Genomic DNA, 17,793 nt, shown 5'->3' with positions numbered 1-17,793 from the left:
GTAAGGAGGTACAGTGGATGCCGGCTCTGCAGTTGATTCTATCTCTTCAGTGGCAACAGAAGGGGTGGAACTGTCACTGACCAGACTACTGAAGTCCTTCCCAGTCTCAGCTCCCTCTCCATATGGTCGTAAAAGTCCCTCCCCAGGAACCCATACTCCTCCTGCTCGTTTTGCTCTGAGTTCTCCATGGCGTCCATGACACCTACCTCCCAGGGTTGTTGTAAGAATAAAATATGAGAACACCTTGGAGGAAAGGTGGGATGTAAATGTTGATTTAAAGAAAAAGATATGATGATGCACTGTCCAATATGAGAATACAATATGAGAGTACCTTTTTTAGGAAATGCAAAAGAATTTGCACATGGAAGGTGATGTGGGAAGCTCTGTTATATGGGATTATAGAATTCCATTATACTGAGCCAGACAACTGGTTTGTTTAGCCCCCTGTATAGCGTTACTGGCAGTGGCTTCTCCAAGGCCTCATACAAGAAGGAGTGGTTCTTTGCCACCCTGGAAAAAACCGTGATCTGACTGCTCCTGAAAAAAGCTCACCCTGGACCCATTAATTTGTGACAACTACTGCCCAGTCACAAATACTCCCTTTTTAGGGAAGGTGACTGAGAGGATTGCAGTGCAGCAATTGCAAGTACTCTTGGATGAAACAGATTACCTTGACCCATTCCAGTCTGGGTTCAGGCCTGGTTATGCGACTGAATTGGCCATGGTCACCCTGATGAATTACATTTATCAAGAGAAAGACAGGGGGAGTGTGACCTTGTTATTATTACTTTATCTCTCAGTGGCTTTTGATACCATTGGCCATGGTATTCTTCTCAGCCGACTTAGTGAAATGGGTATCAGAGGAATTGTTTTACAGTGGTTCCAATCCTATATCCAGAGTTATTTTTAGAGAGTAGCATTGGGTGAATGTCTGTAGGGCCCTGGCAGTTGTGCTGTGGGGTGCCGCAGGGTACCATTGTCCCCAATGCTGTTTAACTTCTATATGAAGCCCTTGGGAGTGGTCATCAAGAGATTTGGGCCAAGGTGTTAGTAGTACACTGATGATACCCAACACTATTTCTCTGTAACATCTGAATTGGGAGAGGCCGTGCAAGCCCTGGACCGCTGCCTGGACTCGGTGGTGGGCTGGATGAGGGCCAATAAACTGAGTCTGAATCCTAGCAAGGCAGAGGCACTGTGGGTTGGTGATTCCCAAGTATGAACAAATTCGTCAATTGGTTGCTTTGGATGGGGACATGCTCTGTCTGAAAGAGCAGGTCCGTAGTCTGGGGGTGCTCCTGGATCCATCTCTGTCACTAGAGGTTCAGGTGACCTCAATGACTAGGAGTGCCTTTTACTAGCTTCGGCTGGTAAGACAGCTGCGGCTGTTTCTGGACCAGGATAACCTGACCGCTGTTGTCTGTGCACTGTTAACCTCTAGGCTTAATTACTGTGGGGCTGCCCTTGAGGTTGGTCCGGAAACTGCAGCTGGTGCAAAATGTGGTGGTGTGGCTGCTCACTGGGGCAGGGTATCACCAACATGTTACCCGCTGCTAAAAAAATGGCACTGGTTGCCCATTACCTACCAGGACAAGTTCAAGGTTCTAGCTTTGGTGTACAAAGCTCTATGCAGTAGTATATCTGAAAGATCATCTTACCTCTTATATATCCAGTCGATCACTACAATCTGCAGATGAGGGTCTCCTGCAGATACCATCAGTTCCACACAACATAGGAAGCAGACCTTTACCTTTGTGGCACTGACACTTTGGAATTCCCTTCCCTTAAATATTAGATAGGAGCCATCTCTGTTATCTTTTCTGTGCCTATTGAATATCTTCCTCTTTCAACAAGCCTTTTAAGTAGAGACCTTATCCCAATCTGCATCTGTGCTGGAATTGCTTTTTAACATGTTTTTAATATTTTTTTAAAAAAATATGTTTTAAGATGTTTTATTGCAATATGTTTTTAAATATGTTTAATTTTAAAATAAAACATCTAAAATAGTAACTATTTAGAATTATTTTTAAGATGTTTTAAAGTTGTTTTTAAAAAGTTTTAAGATGTCTTTTAATATGTTTTTAAACATGTTTTGTTTATTTAAAGTCTTTTGTTTTTAAGATATTTTGAAATGCTTATAGTTCTTTTGCTTGCTGCCCTGGACTCCTTTTGGAAGGAAGGGTGGGATAGAAACAAACAAACAATCCTCATGACAGAGGAAACTTTTTAACCATAGTATTTCTGAGCCAGTGCACAAGAATTCCACTCTCTGTGACAATCCAATGGTGATACTTCATAAACGCAATAGAATTAGAGCTGCCTCAGAATTCTACAACATCAAATTTTCACACTAGGCAATGGAATACTGTTTCAAACAGATATGTTCTGAAAAGTAAGGGGTATGTATCAGCTTTCTATGTACTCCAAATTAGGAGGAAGATCAATGTGATTCAAGGAAAGTTCTTACATTCTGAGACAGATTGCACCATTAACAAGGCATCTCACAGTGTATCAGGGACTCCATAAGCTTCCAAGTGGCTCTGTGGCTTCGGTTCTTAAAAATAAAAAAAAAGCACAACCATAGGATCACAGAATAGTAGAGTTGGAAGGGGCCTATGAAGCCATCAAGTCCAATCCTCTGCTCAATGCCATTACCTCCTTCCCAGGAAACAAAAACAAACTAACTGGGGAAATATCTAGAGCTCAAGAGGGGCAGAGGGAGGTGTATGTGTGTGTGTGTTGTTTCTTACATAGATTTAATCATTGTGAATTATTTCCCCAGGGCAATCCAATCAGAGAAAATTGGGGAAGGGATTAAAAACTGAGTTTGTTTTTCCATTGGATCTATGTATTCCCTTGTCATGGGCACTAAGGAGAACCTTTGTCAAGATTTGGAGGATGAAGAGTGGGGTACACATGTTAGGGAGCGGGGTTGTCAGTATTGATGAAGCAATGAAGGAGGAACAGATAAAAGACCTCCAGAATCTCTGGGCCTGCTAATAGTATTGCTGAGAAAAGTCCAGACCCTCCCCCTTTGCCTGAACTGGCCAGTGAAGAGTCTTCACTGGCACCCAACCCAGACCTAGCCATTGAACAGACAAATTATAACAAATGGTTGGGATTCACCAGGAGAGAGCATAGTGAAAGCAACATGTCAGAGCCAGGGTTTACTATATCTCCAAGGTCAAGAAGGATGGAGAAGAGACACTTGGAATTAAATCAGTTTTGTTCTGCTCCTAGAAAAAAACCCTACCTTATAGCACTTGTGAGAAAGATTCAGAATTAATCCACAGAAGTAAGTGCCCTCCTCCTCTCTGATATAAAGGTATAGTGAAGACTGTTTAGATTTGTTGTGACAACTTCTCTGTTGCCTCCATGTACCTAGTATGTTCCTGAGATGTACCTAGTCAGTTCCTATGTTGTATCCTGAGATATTTTTAATTTGCTCCAGTTCTGTATCCTAATTCAAACCTACAGTATGATGCTGTGTTCCTGTATTGACTTCTGGAATAAAGCTTCATGCAGAGAAATCTAATCTCCAAGTTCTGAGTCAGCTTCTTTGGTTGGGAGCCAGGATATCCCCTGTGCAAGTCAATGGAGATATCTCCATTGTACCCCAAAAAGATGAGGCTTCTTGGGGCAGCAACATTTTCCCTTCTCCAGTCTTTCCTGAGAAACCACTGCCTTTATCCCAGTACTTTCACTCTTTTCCCCACTGCAATCACTACCGTCTTTTGATTCCTATCACCCGTCAAAAAACCCTGTAAAGTCTGTCCTTGCAGGAGAACCACTGCAGATATCATTTTGAATTTTTGGCAGACTTCACCCTTCCAGAAGGGCCAATCATGCCTGTAAATTGCATTCAACTCTGCCAGAAAAAAATGAAGAAGTTTTCCATTTATATATACAAAAGTCAAAATTTAAACGTGACCTGCACAAAACTCCTGGATATTGATTTGGCAAGCTTAATCCACTTTGGTGAGACTTCTGTGACTGTAAATTAAATCCATGGTGGCCAAAATTGGGGGGGGGAGGGGATCCAGCCATTTTTTGATTCCCTATTATAGCAATTAGGGAGCATAGAGCTTCATTTTATGCGGAGTGGCTTGCAACACAGAGCACAGATCTAAGCACAGAGCAACTCAGAAACATATCAGATTTTTTTAAAATGCACAGATACTGAAACAAGGCAAATCTTGGAGCCCATGAACACCCATAGTAACTGTAACTTACTGTAACTTACTTCCACAGTGTAGCATTACACAAGCACAGAGTGAACACCACAAGCTCAGGATAATCAACACCTCTGCAACTAGGGATGCACAAAAATCCCTCTGAGAAATGTTCTTAGTCTAATTGAAACTATTTTTACTTTAATCAAAGTTCATTATCTTGGCCTAAAAATGAACCTCTGAATCTGCTTTGAATATAGTTTTATGTTAAATCCTTTTAAAAGGAATGTACAGGTGCCACCCAAGGAACTGAAATTGAATTGGTATAATAAATCTTTTCTGCTTCCCTCAACAGTTCCTTGAGGAGGAACTCAAAATATATATCTTAAATTTTGCATCAAACAAAATTTCAGAGGCAAATGCACCATGGTACAAGAACAATTGTGTATCAAGCATGCCTTCATGCCTGTGATCTAGGACAGGCTGATGATATCTGCATTATATGCAGGCCTTTCAATGCTCCATTTTGGAACCTGGACTGAAATCCTACCTCACATTAGGCTGGAATGAGCTTCGGTGTTTTAGGGGGGGAAATCAGAATACAAACCAGCAATTCTGCCCATCCCCAAACTGAGAGCCCTGGGCTCCTACTGGGAGGAAGGGTAGGGATATAAAGCTAATAAATAATAAACTTTCCAAGCAACATTTTAAAATAAAGACCCATGCAGAATGATCCAAACTATTTATGAAGTTTTGGGAGGACAGTTTCCCAACCACCAAAAACCCGAAAGGTCTTTCCCTCTGACATATGTACCAAAAACAAACCAAAAAAACCCTGAGTTTGTATTGTACAATAATTCTGTCTCTCTATATACTGCCTTTTTATATATTGCTGTTCTTTAAAAACACTTTTTAAAAGTCACTCTGTAACACAATATACTATATTGTATTAAAGAATGAATTTTGCTTGTTGCCTTTTAAAATCCAAGACAATGCCATATTGAATATAGCATTGCTTTGGCAGACAACAATGAAAGGCCTAACATACGTCAGATCAATAATGCTAAAGGTATCAGTCTGTTTCGCTCTCTTGATGTATTGATTTTGGGGAGATGCTTTTTGTATTCTCTTGTACTGGAGAATTATGCACCAAGACTTTCCTAGGAGCTCTGTCAGTAATGCCATAGTGCTCAGAGGGAAGCCCTCAATGTCACCTGTGACTTTGACTTTCTCTTAGTTTGTTAGTTTAAAGCTTCAGAGCTTGTGAAAATCAAGGGAGTCTATGTTGTAGTCGTTGCTTGGTTTACTAGCTTTTGACTACAATAAAGAACAGTGACAAAATGCTGAAAGTGGTTATTTTCTGTTGTCTGTATCCTAGAATTAATTCATTTGGGCTGTGACCAACATTAGTTTGCATCAGTATTCATAGAAGGAATACTCTTATGTAGCTATATAGCATTTCTTAGCCTGCTGTGCTCTGACCAGATCCCAGCTGAACTACTTGAATGCGGGTGATTCACTTTTTTTGGCTAAACTAAAGTAACACATTCACCATTGGCCAATCCATCAGGGTTGCATGGCAGCATTGAGTGTGGCCACTCTATGCTCTTACCACATGTACACAATCTTGGCTGATCTAGCAGATCTATTTTTATTTTATTTTATTGTTTTTGCTACTACTGCCAACATTGTTGGAGTCTAGGGTGAGGCAGAAACAATTGCATTGGGAGTCATATCAGCCCCCCCCCCCGGCTAATGGCTGGTCACCCCTCTCCTAGAGGCTCCTAGGTGTTAACACAGAAGTCCCACTCCGCTCACCCGAGCACATCCTGGGTGGGCAGGGCGCAGTTGCAGCCAGGGGTCAAAGCCCTGGTCGCCATCATAAGTGAGGTTAGCGGTCGCTTGTTGCACACAAGGTGTGCACGTGGCATGCTGGGGGGGGAAATCAGGGCCTATTTAAGCCCACATGGTAGGTAAGGCTTACTGCACACCTTATAGATTTGTTCAGGCCTTCTAAGCCTTTTCAACTGGTACTACCCTCCTGCCCCTAGGACCGGCGATTGTTTCCCAACCCTACATCTTAGGCAGGTTTGGGTGGGTGCTTCAAGGTTGGGCTATCATTCTGTTCTGCGGTTTGCGGTAGGAGGTTTTGATTGCCTTTTCAGTCAATATGCCACATAAGAAAGGAAAAGGGGGAAAGGGGAAGGCCCCTAGGCCCCCTCCCAAGCATCCTAACTGGTGGCAGTGTCCTCGGATGAGGAGGCACCTCCATGGGTGGCTATTTTAGCCCACCTGGACACCCTGGAGCAGCGGTGAACTGGCTCGGCAGGGCAAGGCACAAAGCATCCACTAAATCCTGCAGAGATACCAACTAGGCCTATGACTTTAATGGAGGCTTCCGCTAGGCCTAAGCAGGCTAAGGAGGGATTGTGGGCAGTGATGCGGGTGTTAATCAGAAGAGTGCTAATCATAGTGCTGCTGCTTTAATTTCTAGCATGGCTGGATACTTTGGAGGCTGGCCCTAGTTCACCCCTGCCTGTGGCACCTGTGAAGGAGAGAACACAGGCTACATCTGAAGAATACTTGTCAGCGTCCCTGGCTAGGGAAGGCCAAACAGCTGTGGTGGCAGGGCTGTCGGGGGTGACCGGTGAGTTGGTATTGCCCACTCAGGGGAGTGGGTGGCCTGGTTAGGAGTTGTCACCATGGGAGCCAAGGGCCCTAGGGCAGGGGTGGCCATTTTCATGGCCTGCCGGAGTGGCAGCAATTTCAACACTGCAGTCTGGGCAGGGAGTGGTGGGCCCTCAGGGCAGTCACAAGCCGCAACTTCTGGCAGCCTGTAATCAACTATGGCAACCCACAGGGGCAGACTGCTGGTGTGACAGTATCTGCTGTAGATGGGGGTCAGCCTACTACACCAGCAGCGGCTGAGGAGGTGGCCGAGCAGCCTTCCTCAACAGCAGTTCTGGCAGAAGCGGAGGATCCTCTGTGGTCAATTGCTGCTGGGGCCATCCTTTTTGGGAAAACATCGGTCATGCTAGGCTTCTATCTGCTCCCTGCAACAAAAGACAAGATCTGGCGCGGGGAATACGTGGACCTGTTTTCCCTGCTCTATCGGAACCACCTAAAATTGATTAAGAGAATGGTGAAAAAAAGGATCAGGATAGGCCTAGGCACAGGAAGGTTGAACAGATGTGGGCCAATTGGTTGCCAGCCTACCTGATTTATGCAGGGGTCGTAATGGAAAAGGAGCCAAAGAGGGGACCGCTGCTTCTGAAATACTTGGATATAGTATATAGGGTCCATACAGAGTTTGTGGGCCTGGCACGGCTATCTTATGATGAGGCCTTCCATATGTGGGTGACATTTGATAAAGCCCTGCCATGGGACAAGAAGGAGCCAGAGTTATGGCAGCAGCCCGAACGATAACAGGATAGGAGCAACAGTGGGCCCTTATTGAGCAAGCAGTCAACTGCTACCCTTCCCTGCTTGAATGAGGGCAGGGGGTTCAACATCAGCTGCTATGCTGGGAAATTTGCCCCCGGGACTTCTGTGCCCACAATTCCTGCTGTTTCAGGCATGAGTGCTCGTGTGGTGCCTCACACTCTTGCATGAACTGCCCTCAGGGCAGGTTATGTGGGGGTGGAACCAGGGACCACCAAGGTGGTTAGAAGCAGCCCTCGCCGGGAGCTGCTGAAGGAAACGGGTCCCTCCCCAGTTAAGTTGGAGGTTTTGTGCACCCTGCTTCCTGGTTACCCAGCGGCTGGGGACGCACATTTTTTTATTACAGTGTTTTTCTTTTGGCTTTTGGATCCCTTGTACTGGACCACGGTCTGCCTTCATGGCCCGCAACCTTAAATCTGTCCTGGGCATGGAGGTGATTGTTCAAGGGAAGATTGATAAGGAAGTACAGGCAGGTAGGATTTCTTGGCCCCTTCCCATCACCCCCTACCTCAATGCTCAGGGTGTCCCTCCTTGGCATAGTCCCCAAGAAGGCAGCTGGGGAATTTCGCCTGATTCACCACCTGTTATACCCACGAGGTCAGTCAGTGAATGACTTCATTCCAGATAGTCTGTGCACAGTACATTACACCTCATTTGACGCCACAGTGCACACGGTGCATGCCTGCGGCAGAGGTGCCCTTATGGGTAAGTGCGACATCAAGTCTACTTTTCTTCTCCTGTCTGTACATCCTGCAGATTTTGAGCTGCTTGGTTTTGCCTTTTTAGGCCAATTTTATGTGGATAGAGTATTATCTGTGGGCTGCTCTATTTCTTGTGAGGTATTTGAGCGCTTCAGCTTCTTTTTGGAATGGGCAGTCAGGAGACGAGCAGACTTGGATGCAGTGGTGCACTATCTGGATGACTTCCTGTTCGGGGGTAAGGCAGGTTCAGTTGAATGCCAGCACCTGATGTCAGAATTTTATGGCCTGGCTGGGGAACTGGGAGTTCCCTTAGCTACAGAAAAGATGGAGGGTCCAGCCCCTGTTTTAACCTTCCTGGCTGAGGAGCTCAGAGCTGCAGGCTGCCCAGAGAGAAGCTCGACCTTTTGCAGGTCAATATTAGGGAGGTTTCAGGGGCTATGAAGGTTTCCCTTTCTGTCCTCCAGGAGCTGGCTGGACACTTGAACTTTGTGTGCAGGGTTATTGCACCAGGCTGGTAGTTTTTACAGTGGGTTTATGATGCCATGGTGGGGCTTTCACGACCCTACTACAGGTTCAGGGTTATGGCAGCATTATGCACTGGCCTGGCTGTGTGGTCCTACCTTTCCTGCAGGATTTTAATGGGGTATCATTCTGGAGGAGGACCGGCTCCTGGAGGCAGAATTGCAAGTTCAGTCTGATGCATTGGGGGCTTCTGGATTTGGGGTTGTTTTGGGGTCTTCCTGGTGTAATGGGTGCTGGCTGCAGACCTGGATTCAGGAGGATTTAACCACGGATTTAACCTTTCCTGAATTATTTCCCATTGTGGAGGTGGTCTATTTATGGGCAGAGAGGCTGCAGAACTCTATAGTCCATATTTGGTGTGATAACATAGCCACTGTCAAGGTTATCAAGTTGCTTACATCCAGGAACGCTAGGGTTATGGGCCTTGTCCAGGCCTTTGTTTTCCAGTGCCTATGTTTTAATGTTCTTTTTCAGGCACGGCACATACCAGGCATTGACAATAGAGTTGCTGATGTTCTGTCACGGAACCAGATGGAGAGGCTTCGACAGCTGGCTCTGCTGGCCAGGGCTCAGCCGGATGTCGTGCCACCTACGCTTTGGGAGATGGGAGAGCAGAGTCGGAGAGGGCCATAAACCTATCCATTGCCCCCAGCACACTCACCAGCTATCAGAGAGCAGGTAGAGAGCTCTAGGACTTCAGGGCCAGCAGGGACTACAGACCAGGGTGGCCTATTCCAATGAGTCACCTGCTGGAATTCCTGGAGGAAGGCAGGAGGAAGAGCCCATCAGTCAGGACACTGCGAGGTAAGCTGGTGGGGCTTTCCTTTATGGCCAAGGTTGGGGACTTTCAGGACCATTCAGAGGACATTAGGGTCTGCCGTATTCTGGCCGGGTGGGCTAGAAGTGCCCTGCCATCCCTGATCCCCGCCACCCTTTCACACCTGACCTACTGATGGGCCTGTTAGGCCAATGGGTTGACATATGCTCATCACAGTATGAGGTCCAGCTGTTTCACACAGCGGCCCTCATACTGTTTTTTGGAGCCTTCCACACAGGGGAGGTGGTTGCTGGGTCCAAGCTGGACTCTTCTTTGTGTGCCCTCCTGCAGTCAGATGTTAGTTTGAAGGGGGTTGTGCTTTTATCACATTACAGTGATTCAAGACTGACCAAGGATGCAAAGGTCGGACTGTGGTTTTTTCCCCTTCCCCAGTACCAGAAATCTGCCCTGTGAGGGCATTGCAACATTTTTTGGAGGCCAAGGGCTCAGGGCCGAGGTGTTTGTTATTCATGCGGGGGGTCTCCCCTCATGAAGTTTCAGTTTTGGGTGCTTACCAAGCTAGCACTTAAGGGCCTTGATATGGATCCCTTGGGGTTCAGGATCCTCTCTTTTAGGATTGGAGCTGCCTCCACAGCAGCTGGTCTTGGGTTTTCACAGGCAAGGCTGCAGGCCATCGGAAGGTGGAAATCGGGTGCGTATAAGAGTTATATTCACCCCTTTGGTGAGCCTGGAGGTCTGGGAGCCTAACTATTTGCAATTATTCTGTTTTTGGCAGGTTGCTGGATGGGGATGGAGCAGATCCTAATCTGCAGCCATAGTATGGTCTTCTGGGCAGACTGTAGGGATGCAAAGTCATGTTTTAGTTCTCAGCTGGGCTTCAGTCAGTGGGCCATGGTTCAGTGGCTGGGCTGGCAAGGGATGCACTGGGATAAGCTCCTACCCATGTTATTCCACCAAGGTTTGGTGTTGACGGTTCCGCAGGTTGTGGTCATTCACCTGGGGGGGGGAATGACCTTGGATTGCTTAAGGGCAAGGCCCTCAGTTTGCAGGCATGCAGTTTGTTAGGCAATGTTGGCCTATGGTTCGTCTGATATGGTCAGACATACTCTCTCACAGGTTCCGGTGTTGTTTGGGCGACCTGAGGGGGGATAGATAGGGCAAGTAAGAAGGTCAACCGGCAGATTCACTTGGCTCTTCCTGCACATGGGAGTTGGCTTTACATCACCCCTATATTCAGCACTCTAAGGTTGAGCTTTATAGGACTGATGGAGTTCACCTGACAGATGCAGGGAACGACATCTTTCTAGATGACCTGCAGAGGTGTCTGCGAGACATGGTTCTCAGCAGTGGGGTAAAGGGGGACTAAATAGATATTTGTCCCCCTTTTGTGGTGGCAATGTGAGGGAAGGGAAGTAGGTAAGGACAACTAGGTGCCCCCCTTAGGTACCTTTGGAGGTGTTTGGTGGCTCCAGAGGCCTGTCTGTTAGGGCTTTAGGGCCCAAGGGCAGGATATGGGCTGCTTTTAAGTCCAACTTACCTCATTCACCCAGAGTTCTAGGGCCCCGGTGGGTGGTGATCTGGGAAGGCCCCCCTGCTCAACTACAGGGTGTGGCAGGGGTAAGGGGTAAGAACAATGGCTTGCCCTTGCCCCAACAGGGCCTGGTCACCCAAGAGCTGTATTGCAGCTGCTTGCTTATAGACAGTTCCCACACCTATGTTTCCCCTCTGCAGATTAGTTTATGGGGTTTGTTATAGTTTAATAAAGTGGCTGTTTGTTCAACCCAGCTTGCTGTGTCCGTGTCTTATTTTGACCCTCGATGGCAAGTATGCCTCATACTGATACACTGGACAGCATTCAACAAAATAATGCTAGTGTAAGGATTAGTGGTAGTGCAATGGGACTTTCCCCATTTCCTGCCCCTACATGCCCCCTAAATCTGTTCTGGGTTTCCCCCCAACACTATTCAACAGATTTGGGGATGGTGCAGGGCATGGATGGTTGGGGGAGAGGAGAAAACTCCCATTGTGCTAGCACAATTATCTAGTTGAATACCATCCAGTGTGTCAGTGTGAAGCATGTTTTCCTGTTTTCAGTGCCAGGTTCACATATTTTAGATTATGACATTGTTAAGCTGGTTGAATGGTTTTATCCCTCTTAATTTGATACTATTGTTAAATTGTGTGGTAATGCTTTTGCATGCACACACACATGCACTCACGTGTGTGTGTGTGTGTGTGTACCACCCTGAAATACTATACATTTTCGGATGAAGGGAGGTTTATAAAAACAAACAACAAGGTTGTCTGAACTTGAGGAATAATGGGGGATGTGTCAAAGTGAAAACACATCTGCCAAGTCTCACTGGGAATAATAGGTTGATGATGATGATGATGATGATGCACTTTAGCATCACCAGAGCCCTCCAAATACAAGATCTCGGTATATATTATGGCAGTAAGTGCTTTGTGCATGTGCACATGCACACACACACAATTCACAAATTTTGAACCAGGGTCTTCCTGGCTCACAGCTCTCTCTTCCCCATCGCTACAGTATAGACATTCTAGAGTTGGGCTGTAATGGAACCCATACTAGGACTCCTCTATGGATTCTCCTATAATCATATATGTATGGGCACTAGAGAGAAGGCCATTTCAGCAGCTCTTCCTACAGAGAAAGGCGGGACAGAAATTTGAGGTTATGAAAAATATTAGTTAGTATTCTGTGAACATTGCAGAACAGCTCAGAAACAGGGCAAACACAATTTCTTCCAAGAGCATTCTATTTCCCCCTGTCCAGTGAGGTTAGATATATTTTATTATGTCTGCTCTGAAAAAAATGACAAAGAAAAAGCTATTTCCAAGATATATTCTTCCTTAAATTGTGTTAGGTCATCTATGCTTCCCCAAAAAGTGTATTTAGTGGTTGCATGTTCTGTATATTGTTATGAGCATGGGGGTTGGAATGGATGATCCCTGTGGGTCTCCTTCCAACCTCTGATTTGGAATCTTGTGCCTTGGAATGAGGAACTCACTCTGCTGGTCAGATGAGTCTCTTTTGTTAAACAAATAGAGTGGCCAGGTAGGATAAAGGGTCTATCAGTTGCCCAGCAACTGGTGAATGGGCCAGGAAGACCCTTTTGTCATTTAAACTCTTCAGGAGAGCTTCCCCCCCTTCCTGGTGGCTAGCAGAAGTTTGTGCTTGGAGAGTGTGTAGAGAATGGCTGGGGCTGCAGGCAGGCAGAGAGGCTATCCCTCTGCGCCATGGCTTTAGGATGCCTCCTGCAACCCAGATGGAAAAGCTGGATATTGGACTGCTGATGCCTTGAACCCCTCCATCCTAAGCTCAGGTTGGAATGTGTGTAAATCAATAAACCCTATTTCATAAAGACACAGCAGTCTCCGCTGACCTTCTTCCCAAAGGAAACCAAACCCTGGATGAGCAGGAACCCCGGAAATCTCACCGCTGGGAGATTGGGGAGGTGCACAACAATATTAATGTATTAGTTACTTAGTTAAATTTATATCCCAGCCTCCCTACATGAAGTGTGATTCAAGCTGCAAAAACCAATGCAAAACAGACACTATGAGATTCATGGAGGCATGCAAAAGCATAACCTGGCATTGTAGAATAATATTTATAAGTAGTACACAAAAGATTATGCTGAAACTTTTCCCAGATCAGTTCACAGTTCAGCTAGTATATCCTAAGAGCTAACAGCCTGGGGTGTGAGTAAGGATGAGTGAATCTGTCAATCTCCGTTTCACTTTCTCATTTTTCCACTCTTAAATTCAGTTCTCCACATTAGTCTATTAAAACACTTCAGTATTTAAAAAGTCAGGATACAAAATGTGAGTGGCAGTAATAAAGCAAGTAATAAAGAACAAGTAATAAAGGAAAACAAAAAGAAAACAGCCATTTTGTCAGTAAATATCTGAGGACTGAACTTGCAAACTTAGTTAAGAGAAATCATATTTGGAGAGGTAAATCCTCCAAGGTTGGAGTTAATCAAAACTGACCTTCTAAGTGAATCTGCAAAGATAGTTTGGCCTAGGGATGGGCCAGAAATTAAGTTACCATTTAAAGCCAAATTTATCAAATTCACAATTTCCAAATCAATATGAGAACCAAACCACAGCCATCCTTTGAAATTCGCACTTATCTGAATTTTGCAATGCAGTTCTCTAACCAAGCAATGTTTTACAAAAATGCAAATATCAGGGGAAGTGTGCAAAAATGAATACATTTTTAAAATAATGTACAAAAATGCATTATATTAGGATAAACTGCTTGCAAAAATGTGTACATCAGTCAAAACTGCATATAAAATGTATTTATTAAGAGAAATTTGCACTAACATGCTAAGGAATTTTCATGAGGATTTTTTTAAAAGTCAAAAATTGCTGCAGAAATGTGGTGAATTGACTTTGTTAGAAAAATGAGAAAGTGACAGAACAGACGTTGACAGATCATTCCATTCCTAATTGCCTCCTATGCCTGCAAAACAAACTTCAGTGTGATTCAGGTTATGAAACCTACTACAAAGTTTATACTGTGGGAGCCATGAAAGAGCGTAACATGCTCACCAGTATCAATGTATGTGAAAACAGTAATCACAGATTAAATACCGGAGACAGAACATTCATTTTAATTCAAATGTAATAGTTATCAGTGTGAATGAGAAGATATTGAATGGTGTGCACATGGACATAGCAGTCAGATTTAGGCTAGAGCTGGTTCAGTTATAGATGATCAGCAGAATCACTTGTATAACTCAATGATATCATTTCACACCGCACATAGGAAATTGCATGTGTGTGTTTAAAAAGACTTTAGAAAATTAATGAAAACTAGCATATAAGGGAGAAAAGCAAGGCTAGAGACTTTATCCCAGATATGCTAGTCTTCCATAAGCACAGTTTTGTTATGGAGCTGCATTCACACACACACCAGCTATCATCTGAAGTGGAATTGCCCAGAAATAGTTGCACCACACAATTCTTCTGACCATGTTGCTCAGCTATTAGTCATTTAGCGATGGTTTCAAAATTATATAAATTATAAGGCTGGAAGCTTAAGTGAACATTAGCAATGAGGCACATTGGACTACTCTTAATTTATTTTATTTTTTTAAGAAACACATGAATGTGCTCCAGTGAGTCAATCCCAGGTAGTAGTGCTAGTCAACATGGACTGTTGTGGACTGCATCTTCTATCATCCCTGACCACTGGCCAAGTTGGTGGGTCTGATGGGAGTTATAGACTACAACACTGGTAGGGTACAGCATTGGCTATCCCTGCCATATAGTTAAAAACACCATGTATCCCTTTACTAATTTAAAGAACAAAATATTTCTAGGGCAAATCCTTAGGGCTTTTTCAGCTTGGGAAAGCCTACTTTTCAAGCTTCAATTAGTGGGGGCCTTTTGTCATTGCTGTGCTTGTTGAAATAAGTTTTAATGAGTTAGAAATAGGCTTATATACGCCACTGGGATGAAGCAACAGTTCACAGGATCTAGCAGAAGGACCCAAACATTGCCACAAGGTACACCTACACTGCCAGGGTCTCAGGGTCTCAGGTTTAAGTTTCAGAGTTTTAACTACCTTTCCAGAATCTCCAGGGGAAGCAGAAAGAATGCAACAGACTATTGCCTACATACCTTGGAAACTTTTCCAGTTCATTCAGTTCCCACGTTCATCAGGATTCCTGGGCCACCAATGATAGCCAGTCTCTCTTTCCTGACCCCCAATGTGCCATCCCTACAAAACTTCCCCATCACCCCACCAGGCTCCACCTCCTTTCCTATGAAACACCACCCCTTAGCTTCCAGGCTCTGTTCCCAAGTCTCAGGATCTGAGCCTCAGAATTATCTTTGATGCTGAAGTGTAACCACACTGGCTTTTCGGGGACCCCCACCAGCCCTTCTTTATGAGTCTTCCTAGGTGATGTTTATTGCCTGGCCCTGAAGGATCAGAATAACTGGCCATCCTTGTCGACACTGAGACCAGCTCTGTGCTTAATAATATGCTGGAGCTGTGGCTTTGCTTTTCTGTTATCGATTCAGTTTTATGGAATTTCCTTTCTAACAAAGGCCACAGGTGATCAGCTTCATTGACTTCAGGAGGCTGATCAAAACAGTTTTGGGCAAAAGCATTTTGGCAGTTCCTGATTTTTCATGATACTGGTTTTGTGGTTATCTTTAAATGCAGATGCCATTTTAATAGTTTTGCAATACCACGCTATCACAGCACAAATGGACTGCCAGTCAAAACATGGCATATCTAGTGTTGGGATATAAGCCTAACAAAGAACTGGCCTGTGCAAACATTGTACTTTAAAATGGCTTGCACAATGGCTTGGCTGTGCATGCCACCACCACCCCTGCAATTAAAGATAAACAGCTCTGCAATAGTCAAGTGAGCATTAAATACTTTCCAATTTCACATTTTCTCTGCTCTGTGTTGCCAAGCCAAGGGTAAGGGGAAGAGAAGCATGTTAGACTTGTCATTATGATTAGTGCCATATAGGATAACATCTAATGAAACACTAAGAAGAAAATGTTGTTTGTAGATCTATTTCCTAAACCCTAAAACTGCAGTAATAATTATTTCCGTTATATAACTACTGCATGCATGTGTCTTTGTGGCTACAAATTTTGCACTGCCATAGAACCTCTGCCTACTATGAAGAAATGAAACTCAGCAGTTGCATCCTGTGGCCATTCTTTATTCACAGAAACAAAAGTCAGTTTGCTTTGGACTGTCTCCTGGAACACTGTCCCCTATGTAGTTAACCTAGCTGAAATACAAAAGATTACTGACAGAGAACGGGAAATGGAACATCAGGGCTGGCTCCAGGAATGCCGAGGCGCTTGGGCATCAGCTTGCCCTGGCCCCAGTGTGTGTGTGTGTGTGGGCGTGTGCATGCACACATACCCCCCACCTACTTGTCTGCTGTCTTTTACCATTGCCCTTAATGAAGATGGCGGCCGCGGTTTCCCTAAGGGGATGATGCCTCCGCCGCCATCTTTGTTGATGGCACTCATGCATGCTACACATGCACATCTCTGCCATTAACTAAGATGGCGGCAGGGGCTTCAGTATCTTAGGGAAACTGTGGCCGCCATCTTTGTTAAGGGCAATGGTAAAAGACAGCAGACAGGTAGGTGGGGTGTGTGGGGGGGTGCAGATCGTGGAAGGGGAGCGGAGCAGCGGCTGAGGGGCCCCTGTAGCTCCAGGGGCCATTGGGACAGTGCCCCACCTGGCCGCCCTTTAGAACCGGCCCTGCGGAACATGTATTCAAATCTGGATTAACTATCATGCTAAGCATTTTGTCAGGTTTTTATTGTTTGTAGCCAATGACTATTAAAATATAAACTGGACAATCCAAGAGTAAGTTAAACATACATTTTTCAGAAATGCAAGTTGTCAGAATTTGAAATTGTAGTTCTCCAAATCATTTAGATTATATATAAAAAAAAACTTTGGCAGTCAACACTACAAACTCATACAAAGCTACCCTGTAGATTAAAAAAAACCCCAGTTATACCTTGGCCAGTAACCATCTAATTTTGGCCTTCTAGAACAAGGGTTCCCAAACTGTGGTCCATGGATGACTGGTGATCTGCAAGCTTCATTCAGGTGGTCCGTGGTGTGTCTATATAGCATATAGCACAGCACACTACAATTCCTGCAACAGGCAGAAAAATAATTAAGTGGTCTGCCAAAACCCTCAGCAATTTTCAAGTCATCCATGGGGAAAAAAAGTTTGGGAAGCACTGTTCTAGAAAATTATGAAACAGAGGAATCTATCTGTGGGTAAGTTGTTTAAAAAGCAAAAAGTAATACAAAATATAATGCATAATGTCTTCAATGTGAGCAGCTCCAGATACAGAGATGGTCATTTGCCAGCCAGTTAGATATTCTGTGGACATTTATGCAAAGCAAGCAGAGAATACAGACCCAGACAAATGAAGGCCAATGGTTTCCAGAACCTAATCCAAAAGCCCAATGGAATCTGGATAATATGGATGAATACAACCTTTGGGTCCCCAGATGTTGCTGGACTACAGTTCCCATAATTCCCAAACACTGGCCATGCTGGCTAGGGCTGATGGGAGTTTTAGTCCAGCAACAACTGGGAACCCAAAGGTTGGGAAAGGCTAGATGAACCCAAAC

The 17,793-nt window shown here is 44.7% G+C and overlaps 1 protein-coding gene across 2 annotated transcripts in view; it reads right to left on the bottom strand.

Annotated features, from left to right (window-relative positions):
- The window catches only part of NRG3 (neuregulin 3), a 1,022,346-nt gene that overhangs the window by 335,327 nt on the left and 669,226 nt on the right, over positions 1-17,793 (bottom strand). The gene's annotated exons all lie outside the window — the stretch shown is intronic.

Source organism: Rhineura floridana, chromosome 7 (genome assembly GCF_030035675.1).
Source record: "Rhineura floridana isolate rRhiFlo1 chromosome 7, rRhiFlo1.hap2, whole genome shotgun sequence".
Lineage (NCBI taxonomy): Eukaryota > Metazoa > Chordata > Lepidosauria > Squamata > Rhineuridae > Rhineura > Rhineura floridana.
This window is presented reverse-complemented; position numbering and strand designations above follow the sequence as displayed.